The sequence below is a fragment of the Megascapheus bottae genome, chromosome 11 (genome assembly GCF_031878675.1).
Source record: "Megascapheus bottae isolate mThoBot1 chromosome 11, mThoBot2.hap1, whole genome shotgun sequence".
NCBI lineage: Eukaryota > Metazoa > Chordata > Mammalia > Rodentia > Geomyidae > Megascapheus > Megascapheus bottae.
In genome coordinates, this window is record NC_143519.1 from 40,438,507 (window position 1) to 40,457,413 (window position 18,907).

Sequence of the window (18,907 nt, forward strand, 5' to 3'; positions counted from 1 at the left end):
ACACTGTTGGTGGGAGTGCAAACTCATTCAACTACTATGGAAAGCAGTACAGCAGTTCCTCAAAAGACTAAACATAGAGCTCCCCTATGACCCACAAATTTCACTACTTGGCATTTACCCCATCATCCAGAAACAAGGACATACTAAATCCACTAGCACAATGATGTTCATTGCAGCAAAGATATGGAACCAACCCAGATGCCCCTCTGTTGATGAGTGGATCAACAAGATGTGGTATTCATACACAATGGAATTCTATGCTGCTGTCAGAAAGAACGACATTACCCCATTTGTAAGAAAATGGAAAAACTTAGAAAAAAATCATATTAAGTGAAGTAAGCCAGACTCCATGGAACATGGGTTCAATAGTTTCCCTCATTTGTCATAATCAGTAGAAACCTTGGGCTCTCCTAGCAGAGATTTACAATAGAGCAAAACCTAGATACATAAGGCCATATAGTATGACACTAAATGAAAGGAACTACAGGATATAGAAACAAAAGCCATATAATGAGTGATTGTTGTCCTTAATGTACTATGTTATCTCTCATCATCCCTTGGTTATCTCATATTGTTACAGTATTTTACCTTGTCATCTAGTATATTGTATACATGTTTATTTGCTTATTTGAAATCGGATAGGGGAGGGGAGAAAAAGATGAGGGGTAGGGGTGGAAGGAGGGAAATGAGGATCAAAACATGAGAAATGATATCAATGTTTGTGAAGTATTGCACCTTCTATCTGGTGAATATAATGTAAATTTTCTATTAATTACAATAAAAATATATGTAAAAAAAGCAACAAGAGCCAAAAAAATTTGTCTTCAGGAAATTTAAGAAGACTATGAGGACATTGGCCGGAGGGGATTCAGGGCGTCGTGCTTGCTAGGCAGGCACTCTACCACTCGAACAACAACCCTAAGCTCCTTTCATTTTAGTTATTTTCAAAAATAGGCTCTCATCTTTTTAGGCTAAGGTGGCCCTGAATCTCAGTCTTTCTATTTATGTTTCTTGAATATCAGACACTTTTTAATTAGTTTTGATGAAGTCTAAATTTTTGCCCAGTCTTGCCTTGAGCCATGATCCTTCTAATCTCAGCCTCCTTCGTAGCTATGATTAAAGGCATGACTTACCACACCTAGCTAAGACTGAATTTTTATTTAAAGCTTCTAAGCATTCAGAAGCCTATATATTAAAAGGATACTATTGATATTAGATTCAGCCCTCTAAATATGTATAGAGCTCTTGGCTCATGTCTATTAGTAGATGTGAGATCCATCACAAACCATCCACTGTCCCTACAGTCTACAACTGGGATACTCATATAGCCAACTAGTCATTTGTAATACACTGGGGCCCTTGTGCTATGTGCTAGTGGTATGAATGATACCCTGGTAGCAATGGATAAAAAGTGAGGACCCTGGAAGGGGCATTATGCAGAGAGGGTAGTAACTCATCAGCAAAGGTGACATCTAAACTGAGATTAGAGCAGGCAGATGAGAGGCATTTTAAGTCAGGAAAGCAAATCAGAACATAGACGTCAACTTTATCAAATTAGTCTTTTTAAAGTGTATGTTATTTCTCTTCCCTTTTTTGCCCTTATGGTTAATCTCATATTGTTACTGTATCTGACTTTGTTAACTGGTATGGTGTATATAAATTTTTATTTGTTTATTTGAAATAGGAAAGGGAAGGCGGAAAGCAAGATGATTGGGAGGGGATTGGGGGGAGGAAAATGGGGACAAAAACATGAGAGGGGGTATCACTGTGTGAGAAGTAATGCAACTACCTAGCAAATGTAACTTAACTGTAACCCCTTATACATTATCCCAACAATAAAAAGTGCTTTACTTTAAAAAATGCTTAAGTATGCAATATCTAACAAAAACCTCAATCTAGATGATTTCTTTCTGACAACCCATTCTCCTGAGAATTCTGATGGTTAGGAAAGAGTATGGAGTAAAGAAGGAGAGGACTCCCATTATTGTCTTAGTGACAGACAGTGAGATTCCACAAAGGCTGAAAATGCAGCAGCCCATGGCCTGTCAGTGAGGAGTTACTATCAGTGCATTTGAAAGAGCATAGTATTTTTAGGAGGCTAAGAAGTGAGGATCAAAGTTTGAAGCTAGTCTGGGCAGAAAAGTCTGTGAGATTCTTACTTCCAATTAAACACCTAAAATCTGAAGTGGAGCTGTGGATCAAATGCTAGATTGCCAACCTTGAGCAAAAGAGTTAAGGGACGGTGTTCTGACCCTTACCCTGAGTTCAAAACCTAGTATAATACTGGCACAAAAGAAGGAGGAAGAGGAGGAGGAAGAGGAAGGAAGACAGAGGAGAAGGAGGAAGGGGAGAGTAGGAGGAAGAAAGGAAGGAAGAAGGAAGCAGCAGTGGAGGAGGAAGAGGAAGAGCAGCAACAACATACTGAAATACTGAAACCTTACCTTTTATCACTGTGCTTACAACACAAGCTATTTTTTTAAGATAGACTATGTCTTTTCTTTAAGTCCTTATGTCTTTTCTTTAAGTCCTTAAGAGCAATCAACTAAGGTTTCTGCTTTGCACTGGAACTTGCTAAGATTGGACTAGAGACAGCCCCATTCTTCTCTCAGCCATTTAATGGCATTAACATGGCCAGGCGAGATGATTGCTGGCTGCACACTGTTTGTATTATGCTCCTTCCTGCCACTGAAGAGGGCAGGTTTCCTATACAGCTCAGGTCTTCTGTGGGGTGCTAGGTAAAGGTTGGCCATGTTTAATGAGTCCCTAGGGCTCTAGTGTACCAGTGAAGATGGCTGCTTGCAACTGCAGAAATCAAGAAGAGAACAGTCAAGATCTTCATCACAGTCCTTACCCATGGACTAGACTACCATTAAAACACCAGGGAAAGTTAAGTCAGCTTGAAAATGGTACTTGGCCTATTCCGAGCTAATCAAATGAAGTCAATTCATTCATACTGGCATTGTAAAAATGTTTGTATATGCCTAGGAAAGAGAGAGACGGTGCTCATGTTTACTCCTCTTCAATCATCACATAAAGAGCATCAAGCTATAGGAGTGATGTAGTTAGGAGGAATTCCTTGGACCTTTAACTCTTGTACTATTCTTCATATAAAAAGAAGAGGACTCTTTTGTCCCCATACCACATGCTCCTCTCCAAGGCCCTGGCCCGGAGGCAGGACACGAGGAAGGTTCAAGCTCAGAAGATTTGGGCCCTGATTTCCAGCTCCAGGTCTGCTGCTAACTCACTGCCCAAACTTGGGATGCACGCAGTGTTTCTGATCAGGAGGGAAAATGAGCTTTTCAATCCCACACTGTTCATGGCTGCTTCCTATTGCAATATTCTCTGATTCTATAGAACAAGATGACATTCTAAGGAATGTTTTCTTTCTGAGCTGTATTTATTTGAAAATTTTAGAACTACTGTCATAACAACAATGCCCCATCTAGTGTCAAAAGTGGGAATGTGGTCCAGGAGTGTGTATTAAGGAATGATGTGCTGGCTGATCACTGCTTTGGGGCTCTGAATGGTGGGTGGCATAAATGTTACATCCTGTTGACCCAACGCAGTGAAACAGGACTTTTCTGTGTGTGTGTCTGTCCTGGCCCTTGTACTTAGGAAGAAGAGCCACAATTCCACTTCTGGCTATTTTTGAGTGGGGGTTGCTTAATTGAAGACAACCCAGAGATTTCCTGCACAGTCTGGCTTTGAACAGCAATTCTCAGATCCCAGCTTTCTGAGGAGCTAGGGTTACAGGTGTGAGCCACTGGCACATGAGGAGGCAGGACGTTTTTAGAAGAGTGTTTTTTTTACAACTTGTATCTGTGTCCCGTCCAATTTCAGCACAACAGGACTTTCATTCAAGGCTCCATGGGCTGATCTGGCCTATAATATTTTTACCTGGAACTCTTGTCGCAAATACACAAAGCCTCCCGGGGAGGGACCAGGAGGACAAAGGTGTGTCAGCAGCACAGTGCTGAGGGCAGATTACAACAGACTCTGGAGGATGTAAGCACTACAGCCAAATTCTGGCATCTCACTGAGATTTTCAGACATGAACTTGGTAGGGTTTTAGTGACCTCACACTCCTCTTTTCAGCTCTAAGGACACTATGCACACATGCTGAGAACTTTCCAGGTCCCTTTCTTGGCCACTCTCTGATTACTTATTGTCATCCCCGAAGGAAAGAACCCAATGGAGGCAGCAGACATGAATCCTACAGCAGCCAGATCCCATTGAAACAAAGGGTCATCTGCCTCTGCAGCTGTGTGCCACGTTTTTCTTCCTTTTCATTAAGCGCTAGGGAGATTTAATTAAAATTTTTTATACTGCCATATAAAATACATCTCATTTTAGAATCTGCCTCCCTCCCAGAACACGGGTCACTTCAGTGAATATTTGGGGAGCATCACTCTCTGCCAAACACTGTCTTAATGATGAATCAATAATAGAATTTCTGCAACTGATTCAAAGCCTGTGGCTTAAGGTTACCAGAAGCATATTGTGCTATTTGGGATGTGGGTCTCAGTTGACTAGGCTTTTTTTTCCCCTGTCTTTTCTATCCTGTAGCTTGAGTCTCCTGGTGGATGAACCTATCCCGCTCATTTCTTTGCTCTGAAAGTGTTTACAAGCTGCCAGGCCTGACAGATCTGACTACAGGTCAGTCTGTTAACAGCTGCTGCCTTCCACGACCTCGTTACTAGTCCTCTGCTAGTCAGTCACGCGGAATTTTACCACTCACTAGCCCCAACCACTTTAGCCTACCCACCAACCTAACACACGTGCGCCTGGATCCCTCATCTCCAAAGTCATCCTGGTTCTCACATACTACGCATTTCCCCAATGCCCTGCATCCTATTGCTTCACACTCCTGCGCCCCATTCTTTAACTCTCAATCACAAGGATGGCCTCTGCTCAGTTTGCAAATCAATCCTCAATCTCAGTCTAGATCTGCCATACAATCTAGTTCTTGAATACAAGATGTATTCAGTATCTCTTAAATAGTACATTCAAATGCTCAGGGTTGTAACTGGATAATATAAAATACTTCAGGACTGATAAACTTGCCTGATGTAAACAATGAGAGCTGATGGCTACCTAGATCTACATGTACCAGTATTTCTAAGGACCTAGAATGAGGGAAACTGCCCCAGGGGTCTGGACTATGACTGGTATGGAGAGGCACCCATTAGGATAACCTGTTCCTTGCCATCCACACTGTGTCTGAATCACATTTGAACATGAAACATCCAGCAACAGGCCCTGTTGAGGAACGCATCCCAGATGCCATCACAGCTGGAGTAAAATAGAGTAGGCGCGTAATGCTCTTTGTTAGTAAAATAAGGCTATTTGTTTATAATGTTGATTTATTTTATTTTCGTAGTTATAACCATCAGAAATGTAGGGAGCACTAAGGCCAAATATAAAGAATTCCTCTTTAAAATATTCTTTGAATCCACTGCTTTTTTTTTTCTTGCTCGTCTTGGCCCTTGAACTCATGGCCTGGGCACTGTCCTTGGGATTTCTCAAGGCTAGAGCTCTACCACTTGAGCCACAGCACCATTTCTGGCTTTTTTTGTATGTATGTGGTACTGAGGAATTGAACCTGGGTCTTCATGCAAGCTAGGCAAGCACGCTACCACTAGGCAAAACTCCCGGCCCAATTCATTGTTTTTTATTGAGTTAAACATTATATGAAGATATTGAAATGCTTAATCCCAGCCATGTCTGGGACAGTAGTCATCCTCAGAGATAAATTTTCACAATGGATATTTCAATTAAGACAGTAATATTTATTGAAAGGCAAGGCATAAAAGTATAGCCTCGTGGAACATTATTGAACAAATGTAATTTATGCTGCCGTCGGTATAGTGCATTTTAGCACTGCTTTGATTTTATCAGCATTTGTCAATTAATCAACGTGAACCTTGTAAAACATGTTCTCTTATTAGTAGGAACAGGCAATTGTTTGCAGGCTTTGAAGGAAAGGTCGCTTAATAATTTGTTAATTGTGTAAAGACAGACTCAATTTTTAAAAAGGTAAACTTATTGCCACTACACCTAAAGAGGACTCAGTTTATGCCTGACACTGCTAATTTAAATATAGTTAAAAATCTCATCTCCTTTCTGTCTTTTTTCCTTTCCTTTTCCTTATTTCCTAAAAGTTCCTTTTTCATCTCTTCTTTTTCCCTTTCTTCCCTTCTCTTTTTTTTAAACAGCTAAGAAAGACTAAGATATGCATTAATATAACTCAGTCTTTGGAACCTTATTTTAAAAGCCTTGTAGTTGTCATCTTTGCCAGCTCAGAGTTATGAGCCTTGTGGCTAGGACTGTAAACAAATGGACCTAGTTTCATTGGCAGAAAGCTGAAAAACAAAAAGCAGAAAAGGGAAGAAATAGAACAGCCTATAATATGTAGCACAATATCTACTTCTGTGTCTTTGCTTCCTCCCCCATTCTTCATTGTTGCAGATGAGGTATCAGCTCTACTTTTGAAAGCTGCTTTCTTTTCTCTTCATGAGGAGAAAAAAAATGAATTAAGGCTCCTCTTTGGGTAACCCATGCACTAAGTCACTTGTCATCTCTCCAGGCAACCAAAAAACAAACATTTTAACTCAGAGTCATAGCACCACCAGCAAACATTCTACAGCTGTCTGAAAGATAAGACTGAGTTTCAAATGGGCAACATACCTTGGACAGCAATTTCTACCATGGTGTCAGCAGGGCAGAATCGAGAAATCCATACCATCTTAAAAATGTAAGGACACTAGGAGAATGCCTTAAGCAGTTGTTAAAAGAATTTTTACAGAGTTTACTGAGACATTTGTTGAATGGAAATGAATCTTGCTGGATCCACAGTCAGTGAACTGCTTTGCTAAGAACCAATTCCTTATATAAGATTTAGGAGGCTCAGGTTGCTCTCTGCCTGCTTAAACTGGCTCATCTGTCTGGTCCATTCCATTCCATTTCAGCCTCAAATAAGCCATCATTGTGGGCACATTTCCCTAAGTAGATGCAAACACTCTTTTCCAGTGCCAGACTCCCTTGGGCAAATAAGGTTTTTTAGAAAGGGTCAAGGAGCAATTAAACAAAATACCCACCAAAAAGGAGCCTGGGGTTTCAGGTGACTTTGTCATTTATGCAGCCACCAGTCAAATTTTTGACACCAACTGGGCAATAATGTTGTATGTGATAGGCTTGGATGAGGACCACATGTGATTATCATCAGTCCATGCCTAGTTATGTTCATTACAAAAGGTGGCTTTTGGCCAGGGGGTTTGCCCTAATGTAAAGTGCTTGCCTAGTATGCATGAAGATCTGGGTTCAAGTCCTCGGTATCAAATACATAAAAAAAGTTGGAAGTGGTGCTGTGGCTCAAGCGCTAGAGCTCTAGCCTTGAGAAAGACCAAGGAGAGTGCCCAGGCCCTGAATTCAATCCCCAGGACTGGTTAAAAAAAAAGAAAAGAAAAAGAAGTGGCTTTTGTGGGAATTAAACTGATAATCATAGAATAATAAATGGCAATTTTTCCTTTGCAAATTTTCAATTCCAAAGGTGCTAGTCCAACTTTAATTTCTCAGTGAAATTAAAAAAAGAATTTTTCCAAGAGAAAAAATAACCCACCTAGGATACATGGACTATTTGTTAAACAGGTACTCATTTTTTTTGAGTCACAGGGAGAAAGTCTACATTCTTTTAATGTTTGCTTGCATTAATCTCAGTTTTAGAAATAAGTTCACTTCCAGATTCTTGCTAAAAGTGAAGAGACAAGAGGTAAAAGGAACTATGGAAGGGAAGCCGCTTGGTAACTTCACAGCTACTCCCCAGCAAGAGTAATTTCTATCAGAATCATATATACCATATTAAGAAGCCACGGAGGAATAAAGGAATGCATATGGGTGCAGGCTTTCATTTGATTCCTTGACAACTTAGAATACTGTAAACAAATTTGTGCATTTTTTTTCAAATAGTTCCATTTTCTTGGAGGTCTTCATTATGTGTTACAGCACCTTCTGTAGTGTTCAAAGCTGATGTTTAAAGGGGTATTATTGGCATTCAACATAGTTATACTACATTAAACAGATTTACAGCCTCATGTGTGGTTGGTTACCCTTGATCATTTTTATTTAAGAGTATGACTAGGCTTATGATATGGCTTAGCATTCTCCTAGTGTTCCAGCCTGTAATGTAAGTTGTACTTTACCGGACCATCTGGACACCTCCATACTGCTCCAATTGAACAAAAAATGTGCATGCTAAACTGGAGGTGGAGTAGGATGAAAGTGAAGAGTGGAGACAAGATGTGGTACTTATACACAATGGAATTCTATGCTGCCACCAGAAAGAACATCTCCCCACTTGTAAGGAAATGGAAAGACTTGCAAAAAATCACAGTAAGTGAAGTAAGCCAGACCCAAAGGAACATAGGCTCAGTGATTTCCCTCATTTATAATAATTAGTACACATCCAGGATTCTCCTAGCAGAGGATTACAATAGCTCAAAACCTAGATACATAAGGCCATAAAGGATGAGACTAAATGAAAGGACCTCCAGGATATGGAAACAAGAGCTATATAATGTGTGATTGTTGTTCTTAAGGTACTGTGTTATTTCTCATCTCTTTTGTGTCCCTTGGTTATTTTTTTCATATTGTTACAGTATCTTACCTTGTAATCTGGTATATTGTATATATGTTTATTTGTTTTTTTGAAATAGGAAAGGGAAGGGGGGGAAACAAGATGAGGGGAAGGGTAGGGAAAAGGAAATGGGTAGAAAAACATGAAAGGGGCATCAATGTGTGTGAAGTAATGCACCTTCTATTTGGCAAACAGAATTGTAATCCCTCTATTCATTACAATAAAAATATAGCTGGGAAGACAAATGGATCAAGGATCTATAAAATAACACATTTTTCTCTCATGTGGAAGTTAGATCTAAATTATAAAAATGTATAGGGTCATACACATATATATACACAGTGATTTAAGTATGGTATATTCAATAGATAATTCCAATGGTTTGGCTCCTTTGAAAAACTAACATTTTAACAAAATGCCTATCAGGAAGCTGAAACATGTTTTGTCCAGAAAGCTGGGGAGGTAAAAGGAAGGTAAAAAACAGTTAATGGTAGGTGAATGTAATCAGTATATTCAATGTATATCTGTGAGAACAGATTGAAGAAGATCATGGAGAATGAAGGAAGGAGCAACACTGATCAAGATGCTTTGTACTTTTAACTGATCTGTTGAAACAAAACCTCTTTTTGCAACTATTTAAAGAGAATAAAAAGTACTTAGAAAATAAACTCAAAGTGTAGCTGAGATTTTGGTCTTATTCCGGCATGGTGACACCAGCAGATCAGGAGCTGATGGAAAGGGTATGTTCTTATTTATGGATCTCAAGAGGAAGAAGTCCTTTAGGGCAGCACACGTGGTCAGGAGGCACCTGGTGGTCTCGAATCGGCAGTAGTTTGTGGCAGGGAGACCTTCCAGGCTGAAGGAAGGTTGCTTGAAGAAATAGGCAGGGGAGGGAGAAGGAGACCAAACATAGACTCAACTGTCTCATCTCTCTAACAATCAGCTAAGCCTGAGAGGGTCAAGCAAGTCTCCAAGACTGCTCAAGATGCAAAGCACTATAAAATACGGAAAAATAGAGAAAGAAAAGCATGGATTATACAAGCCCATGTGAAACACCGCGGGTTGTATGATTATTTTTTTCAAATTTACTGGCAAAGAAATCACAGTTCGTGAGACTGATTCTAATCAACTACCTGCTGATACTGGCACCAGCCCAGGAGTAAGTGAGATAACAAATACAACCAAGAGGAAGTAGAGCTGTAGTGAAAGTGGTAGGGAATTCTTGAGCTGAAAAAGCTAAGAGTCAGCACCCAAGTTCTGAGTTCTATACCCAATACCAGCACAAAGAGCACTGAGAGTCTGTTCTCTGGGCCACCTTACACATGGAGAGCATACATTTTTCAGTTCCTGCTTCAAGCCAGGCTTCACATCTAAGATTCATTTCTTTGCTCAAGAGTATTTATCCTAATTTAAAAAATAATGTATAATAGAAATGTCTGGCCTTAAAAATCCATTTCCTTCTATAACCAAGTTAGTGCAGATGGCACGGTTCTGAGGAAAACAGTTCCTGCTAGTGAACGATCCATAAACTTATTAAGTTCATGGACCATTCTAGAAGAGAAGAGAGGTGAAGATTGGTGTTCCTTATCTCAGGAGAAGAACTAAATGGTGCTGATTAAGTAACTGATGGAGTTGATTGAAATCACTCACAAACACTTTTCAAAGGGATTCTCTATCAACTTGTATTATTTTAGCAAGTGATAAATGTCCTCTTCTAAGAGGACCCCAGTCCCAGAGTTCTACAGCTCAGAGAATACTACCTTAGGTGTGTAAACCCATATAGAATTGTTCTAAGCAAATAAGACACTGTTTCTTGGATTCAGTCAGTCATCGCAAGGAACAGGGATAAAAGCAGTAAATAAAGTAGACAAAATCCCTTATCTACTGTATCTTCCTGCAAGGCACAATGATCACAAGCAAAAAGGAGAATTATATATTAGTTAGGAATAAATACTCATAGGGCAGGGCAGAGGAGCAGGGCTTTATTTTGTGATTATAGAGACTGTTATTATGGGGCACTAGTGGTTCATGCCTGGAATGCCAGCTACACAGGAGACTGAGATTTGAGGCTCCAGGTTCAAAGCCAGCTCAGACAGAACAATCCAAAAGACCTTTATGTCTGATTATCTAGTAAAATTCCAGGAGTAGCAGCTCAGTTTTAGGTTAAAAAATGCCAAGCAAGAGCACAAGAACCAAGGTTCTAGCCCCAGGACTGGCATAAAAATAAAAGTTTAGTTGTTAAGTAAGGCTTCATTGAAAAGGTGGTGGTCAAGTAAAGGCCTGAAGGAGGAAACTACGCCTTGCTTACCTTGCCCTTTAGCAATGTGTGTGTGACAGGCCTCACTGTGTCAGAACTTACAGATCTATCCTATTCTTTTAAAAGAATCTGGGGTAATCTATGCTGTAGGCATGCTCCTACACAGTACTAGCATTTTGCGAGTTTCACATTAGATGTTAGTAATTCTGCTATATAATTTCTTTGATGGTCATTGGTGTGGTTATGAAAAGACCTGCGGTTCATAGGATACAATTTGACTGAATAGAAAGGGCCTTAAAGTAGGTGTGAGAAGCTATGGATCCAAGACCTCCCTGTGTGTTTCCCATCTAGGTGCTCTTGCTCTAGCACTGAGAATGTATGGGCTTCCTTTCAGTATTCGTGTTTCTGCCTCCAGAGGGCTTTCCTTGATCCTGGCACATCTTAGACCAGGTCTGAGGTAATTTCTAGGGGCTCCTCCACAGAAGTTTTGAGGGGATAGTTTCCTGCCATATTTTCCTCTGTGAGGGAAAACTGTCAGAAACGTTCAGGTTTTCCATATTCCCCACAAAGAAAGTCTAAGCAAGAACTTCAGGGGATTGCTTACTGTTAGGCTCTGTGCTGGAGCTCTTTCCTAAAGTGGAAAATACACAAGCTTCCATAAAACAAAACAAAGGAATCTTTAGTTTCTAATAATGTGTATTTATGCAGATACAGATGTTTAGCACTAGGCCATATGACTAAACAGATTTCACATTTAATGGAAGATTGGTTTATTCATTTAATTAATATCGAAGTCAGTACCTGGAATCAGTGCTCTGCCAGGCACTGGAGGAGAAAGAAGCATCAGTGTAATACAGTGTCTACCTTTGTTGCCTGATTTAGTAAGAAGAAAAGACAAGGGGAAAACAATCACCACTCAAAGCAGTGCCATCTACGAAGTGCCAAAGAGAATACAATAGAAATTAAGAGAAGGGGGATAGGATTATATGGAGGCCCCCGTGTTCGTCAGAGTCTGAGCTCAGATGTAAACTGGTATGAATGAGATACTCTGGGAAGGAAGAGGTGAGTATATGTTTACATTTTGGGTGTAATGATGTAAAGGCCAGAAGACAGAAAAGAAATACTTGCTCAGAAAAACAGTAATTTCATATAGGTTAAACACAGAATGTGAAGAACATATGTAGATGAAATCACTGGAGTTAAGATCAATAGAGGATAAGAGATTCCTGTGTTGTTATTAAACATGGGATAAACAGACTCAGAGATATAAGAAAATACAGCCATTTTTAATCGTGTGTGTGTGTGTGTGTGTGTGTGTGTGTGTGTGTGTGTGTGTGTACATATGCGCACTCTCACCTGTCCTGGGGCTTGAACTCAGAGCTGGGCACTATCCCTAAGCTTTTCTGCTCATGGCTAGCACTCTTACCACCAGAGACATAGCTTCCCTTCCAAGTTTTTGATGATTAGCTGAAGGTAAGAGTCTCATGAGCTTTCCTGCCCGGCTGGCTTCCCACCCCGCCCTCAGATCTTAGCCTTCTTAGTAGCTAGGATTATAGCCACGAGCCCTGGGTGCCCAGCTAACTTTTATGTATGAGGGAGTGTGTACTTTGGTTTTATAACTTCTATTTCAGGTTCCACTAATTTTTTAATACCAACTTAATAGTTGTCATAGTATTTTATGCCCATAGTTTCATCATAAGGCTTATAACCAAATAGGCAAATAATTGCCTCCCCTATCACTCCCCATCCTGTGCCTTAGAGGAAATGACATTTTTTTCTCCCCCCCCCCTTTTTTTGCATTTGCCAGGTAAGATGTCTGCTCCAGAAAAACTGTTCTCAATTTCCTTAGTCTATGGTCTTGCACAATGCAGAAAGACTCTGTCCACTTACCCAGCCCTCCCAGACCTTAAGGAGGCTGGATTCACCAAGAGAGGAGAGAAGATTTTTCAATGCATATACTTGTTTCTCTATATTTAAGTATCATCAGGATGGTGATAATTTCTTAGAGACTTAATGGATCATAAGTGAACTTTAGTGCATCTGTATCATCTTTGTTTCCTCCTTTTACCAGTGGGTTAAATTTGTGAATCACTCCACATTCTGCATTTATACTAACTACCATGGACACAATCTCATTCCCTATTGAACCAAGTAGCTTAAGATCTTTTGAGCTTGCTCAACCTCTTGTTTTTCCTACCATTCTCTTTTTATCTTTTTCTTTCGTACTGTTTTTACTGATTGATTCTGAGCTCTTCAAAGGAACTACAACACCTTTATTATAATCTTTAAAAAAAAATTCACCTTAACCAGTTAATCAGTCAGATCTATTTTCCCTTAAAAAGATATAATCGATCTGTTTGGTATATTGTTTTCCCAGGTTGCTGTCCACCTGTTATCCCTGGGCTTCTTTTGCTTTTTTAATTGTAATTAATAGAGGGGTTACAGTTATATTCACCAGATAGAGGATGCATTACTTCTCATACATTGGTACCCCTTCTCATGTTTTAATCCCCATTTCCCTCAGCACAACCTCTCCCCTCATCTTCTTTTCCCATATTCCCTTTCCTATTTCAAATAAACAAATAAATGTATATACAATATACCAGGTAAAAAATTCAGATACTGTAACAATATGAGATTAACCAAAGAGCAACAAAACAGAGGAGAAAGAACATAGTACATTAAGAATAACATTCCCACAAGATAAAGCTCTTGTTTCTATATTTTGGAGGCCCTTTCATTCAGCCTCATCCTATATGGCCTTATGTATCTAGGTTTTGAGCTATTGTAATCCTCTGCTAGGAGAGTCCTACATGTGTACTAATTATTACAAATGAGGCAAAACATTGAGCCTATGTTCCTTTGGGTTTGGCTTACTTCACTTACTCTGATTTTTTCCAAGTCTCTCCATTTCCTTACAAATGGGGCGATGGCGTTCTTTCTGACAGCAGCATAGAATTCTATTGTGTATAAATACCACATCTTGTTGATCCACTCATCAACTGAGGGACATCTGGGTTGGTTCCATATCTTTGCTGCAATGAACATCATTGTACTAGTGGATTTAGTATGTCCTTGTTTCTGGATGACGGGGTAAATGCCAAGTAGTGAAATTTGTGGGTCATAGGGGAGCTCTATGTTTAGTCTTTTGAGGAACTGCCATACTGCCTTCCATAGTGGTTGAACAAGTTTACACTCCCACCAACAGTGTAGTAATGATCCCTCCTGGCCACATCCCTGCCAGCATCTGCTGTGATTAGATTTCCTGATAATGGCCATTCTAACTGGAGTGAGGTGGAATCTCAGAGTTGTTTTGATTTGCATCTCTTTTATGGCCAGAGATGTAGAACATTTTTTCATGTGTCTATAGGCCATTCTTATTTCTTCTTCAGAGAAGACTCTCTTCAAGTCTTTGACCCATCTTTTAATGGGATGGTTGTTTCTTTCAAGATTTGTTTTGGAGAGATTCAACTTTTTTAGCTGTTGATATACTCTAGGTATGAGGCCTTTGTCTGTTGTATGGATAGTGAAGATCTTCTCCCACTCTGTGGGCTTTCCATTTAATTTGCTAACTATGTCCTTTGCCATACAGAAGCTCTACAGTTTAATGTCAACCTTTCTTTAATTTGTTGTGTTTCTGGGTCTTTATTAAGAAAGTTTCAACCTGTGCCAAGGAGACCTAGTGTATCTCCTATTCCTTCTTTTAAAGTTTTCTGGGTATCTGCTTTTACCTCGAGGTCTTTGATCCATTTGGAGTTAATCCTGATGCAAGGTGACACAGAAGGATCCAACTTTGGTTTTCTGCAGGTGCTTAACCAGTTCTGACAGCATCACTTGTTGAAGATCCTGTCTTTCTTCCATCTTTTTTTTGAAACATCAATTATTAAAATCCATGTACTTTTTTTCTTGTTGGGTACTCCATTTTCTGGTTCCTCTTTCTTGATCTACATCCTTATTTCTGTATAGCATTATCTCTAGAAGCCTCCTGAGCATATGAGTTACATTTGCTAAGACATCTTTACTCACACTTCTTTTGCTAGTACAGCTTGCATTTGAGTTCTAAGTAAAATAGAGTTTTCTCTCAAAAATATTTAGGTAGTACTTCCTTGCCTCTGGCTTCCTGTGTTACAAAAGGGAAGTCACTTGCCATTAGTATTCCTGACCCTTGTTTTATACCTAAAAGCATTTTTGGAGTACTCCTTTTTAATACTACCGTTCTGAGAACTGAAATATGATGAGGGTAATATCCACCTTTCTAGGCACTTTCTGGACCTTTGAAATTAGAGATTGTTTTATTGAAACTTCTTTATGTATTTTCTTTATTTTTTTTGTCTTTGTTCTATTTCTCTCCACAGTTTACATTTTCCCCTTTTCTCTTTCCGGGAAACTTTTGGTTGAATGATGAACCTTAAGGATGGACCCATTACCTCTCTTACCTCTTACTCCAGCCCGTCAGCAGCTTTGCCTGTTAGTCTACTTTCAAGAAAGTTTACTTACATTTACCTTCTGAGTTTTATAAAAATATAAATAATTAAAAGATCTTACTTCAGATCGTTCCTTTTCTATTGAATTCTTTTCATTTTTTCTATTTATTTTATTACTCTACTTTATCTTATTTTATCTCTCCTTTAAAGATAGTAGAGGCTTTGAAAAATCATTCTTTAGTTTCAGAAATTACATTTATAAATATCTTTATCTGTTGCTCCTTTGGTGTCTATATTTTACTCTATATTTTATGTTGGGGAGTTACCCTCAAATGTTAGTTACTCTTCACTCTTCATTTATATTAAGGATATTTATACATTCTATCTACCTATCAAACATGAAATTATATAGAAAAACTATAAAATTTATTTCTGTTTAGTGAGTTTGCTCTTCCAGGAAACTGTTGAGGGCACAGTGTGTTTATTCCCTGGCAGGCATCTCTGTGAGGTAGCTGGGCTGGGAATCGAGCCTTTTTAGTGAGGAGTGCAAATTCTCAAATCCCTGCCTGGCATCTAGTCCTGGCTTGCAGCCACACTGGGGCTGTTTTGGGAGCAGTGCAGGAAGTTCTCATCGTTCACTGCAAAGCTTCCCTGAGCCTAGCTCTTTGGGTCCAGAGCACGTCTGGTGGACGTATCTCAAGTCGGGAGAAGGGATGACAGGGATTTACATGGCAGTGTGAGGCAAGATGGGGAACAGAGTCCAATTATTCCCATACCATGTGGTAGCACTCACTATTACTAGCACTTTGGCTGCACATGTGCCTTTCTTTTTGAGTCTCACTGGGCATGAGTGTCACCAGAGGGGTCATTCTATAGCTTCTCACTGCCCACCTAAGCTCCTCTTCCATCACTGTGCCATCCCAAGCACAAGATAGCTGACAGCTTTTGTTCTGAAGCATGCACTCTTTGTGCTCTCCTACCTGCTCTTTTTCTCTACTTTATAGGTTTTCTTATTTTAAATTAATTTTCCATAACTTTACTGAGACCTCTGGAATAGGAAGACATAAAAAGTATATTTGAACTGAGAATGCCAGAAGGTCACTATCTTCAACATTGTACTTGGTCATTGCAGTCTTATTGCATATTTCATTCTGGTCTGGATTATCTAGAGAGTTTTATGTGTTAATTCCAATACTATCTCTCATAAGGCCTGCCAGGAAGTGCTGCCATTACCACTTTCAATCTTAAGGGAGAATTTTTAATTCTGAGATCTTCTAGTTAGCATAAGACAAAGTGAATCCTTCTATGGGTTTACCTTTATAGCCCCTCATCACTCTCTTAGCTTCAGAAGTTTGGACCACTCATCACTGGGAGGTGGAGGTCACATCATTTCTCAAAGCACAAGAAAGGAGGGAGGGAGGAAAGAGTTATTTCCTTTCCATGTTTAGGCCTCAGATCTCAGGTAATAGAAGAGCCCTGGAAGTCACCTGTCCTCTACTGAAGAGCAGAGGAGGAAGTGCTTACAGATGATTAGGGAGAGGGATATGAACAAGATAGAAAAGGAAGAATTAAAGGTAGAATTAAAGAAAGTGTCTCACTATGGATTAGTTTTGCCTTTTTGGGGGTCTGGTTTTCAGATAACTGAGGAGGCCCTTCCAAATATTCACATTTAAGACTTCTGAGATTTGATAATTCACAAATGCGTCTCCTCATCTCATGTCCTCCCCACTCCCATCCTTAATGCTTCACAGTACATAATACTCTTTTCAAGGCTCCTGCTGATTTTTTAAAAATCTAATGCTATGTGAACTTATCTTACTTTCCCTTTTCCCCTCTTCAGGTAATACCTTCTAACATATTATGGAAAAGACTAAGTAAGTAGATTTACTTATTCTCTTATGTTATTGTGAGTTTTACAATTTCAGTTAAGTATTTTCCTTAAGAAAGAAAAACATAACAAAATTGTTTTATTTAATGATACATCCTCCTATTATGGCAAATAAACTATATAGTGGGCGAAAAACCACTCTCACTACTTCAACAAAACTAGAAATTTCTAATAATTTAATATCTCATTTCCGTGTCTCTCTCCAAAACTAAGACATATGGATACCTCGCTGTTGGCTAAATTAGTGCATAGTTGATTTGATTTGTTTATGAAGATAGTCAGATTGCTGGGACACATCTGTCCATTTTGGCATTCAATGAATGAAATGAATCAGCCATGTAGTGATCAGACTGACTGCTCAGTGATTAATATGACAAAAACTGACACAACTGTGGGGTGAGATTATCCTTAGGCTTTTGGGCTATTCAGTGACCATGAAATACAACTCAAATAGATATCTATGATAGTACTCTTGAGTTCTCACATTATACCTTAAATTAGTAAAATTATTTTCATCAGTGAACTACTTTCACTTTTGCTATATCAATTCACCAATGTTTACTACTATGTCCAAGGAAGGACTGTGCTAACTGCTGCCCAGAATAAAAACATGTATAACAGAAATGAAGTTTCAAAGACTCCACCAGAGAAAGATCTCAAAACCAGACACCAGCTGTGTATGTAACCTCCAATGAATCTTTGTTTTCTCTTTTGTACAAATAACTGCTCTCACGGAACTTACAGTTTCATTCATTATCCTTATCTATTTAGGATCTGCCTAACGCCTCTTACTTTCCAAAATCATTCTTAATTTATCCTCACAGCAGAGAAAAAAGCAGATGTGCATTTTGATGTTGCTTAATTGCATACCATAAATTTCCCTCTTCTACTATAATTGCAAGAACTCTGAGACTCTGCTGTTATGTTTTTGTTTATCCCCTCCTCCCACTCTTCCTATGTCTCCTTTATCTCAACATTGTTGAGGTATTAATGTTCTCTCAGAATATACCTTTTCTTTTTCTAAAAAGAAAATTTATCAAAACCCACTGAAAACTAGTCTGTAGTACATTCACAAGTAAATGTTTTGATGGCAGGGCAACCAAGGGACTTGTTTTGCCTAGAGCTGAAGAATGTTCCACGAAGTGCAAATACAGTTAGGACATTGCCTTACCAATCAAAAAAGTGGGTCATCTTGAGTGGCAGAACGAAATAAGGACTGGATGCCATCAGAGTTTCAATTTCAATTCCCTCAGTAGAAGTACTCTTCTTTCATTGCTAAACAGCTGTAGAAAGCAATCAAACACCAGATGGATGGATGGATTTAATGACCTTTAAGTTTCCTTTATACCAAGAGATTTCAATTTTGGCTTCTTACTAGAATCATCTGGTTAGCTTTCTAAAAGTGATGTGACTCCCTGATTTAAAAGGCCTGAAGGCAAGTTACTGACAACAACATGTATGTGTACCAGCTTAGGTACACAGAAGCCACTGAGATAACAGCATACCTACATTGTGGTTTAAACTACAGCTCTACAGAAGAGCAAACAAAAGAGACATGTAGCAAACAAAAGTCTAGTTCATGAGATCTCAAACTTTAAAAATATTGCACAAAGTTTCTACTTCACAGTTAAAACAAATGAGGAAACACAAACTATTTGCATGGGCAAATTAATAAGTGCTATTTCACCTCTGTCTTCTGATTACCT

General features: G+C 39.2%; 1 protein-coding gene across 3 annotated transcripts in view; it reads right to left on the minus strand.

Annotated features, from left to right (window-relative positions):
• Enox1 (ecto-NOX disulfide-thiol exchanger 1) overlaps window positions 1-18,907 on the minus strand; it is a 515,583-nt gene that overhangs the window by 222,465 nt on the left and 274,211 nt on the right. The window contains exon 4 of one of the 3 annotated variants that reach the window (XM_090342090.1): window positions 18,373-18,484. The exons of the other annotated variants lie outside the window; for them this stretch is intronic. The gene's annotated coding sequence lies outside the window, so the exon portion shown is untranslated. The remainder of the gene's footprint in view (window positions 1-18,372; window positions 18,485-18,907) is intronic. 3 annotated transcript variants of the gene reach the window in all.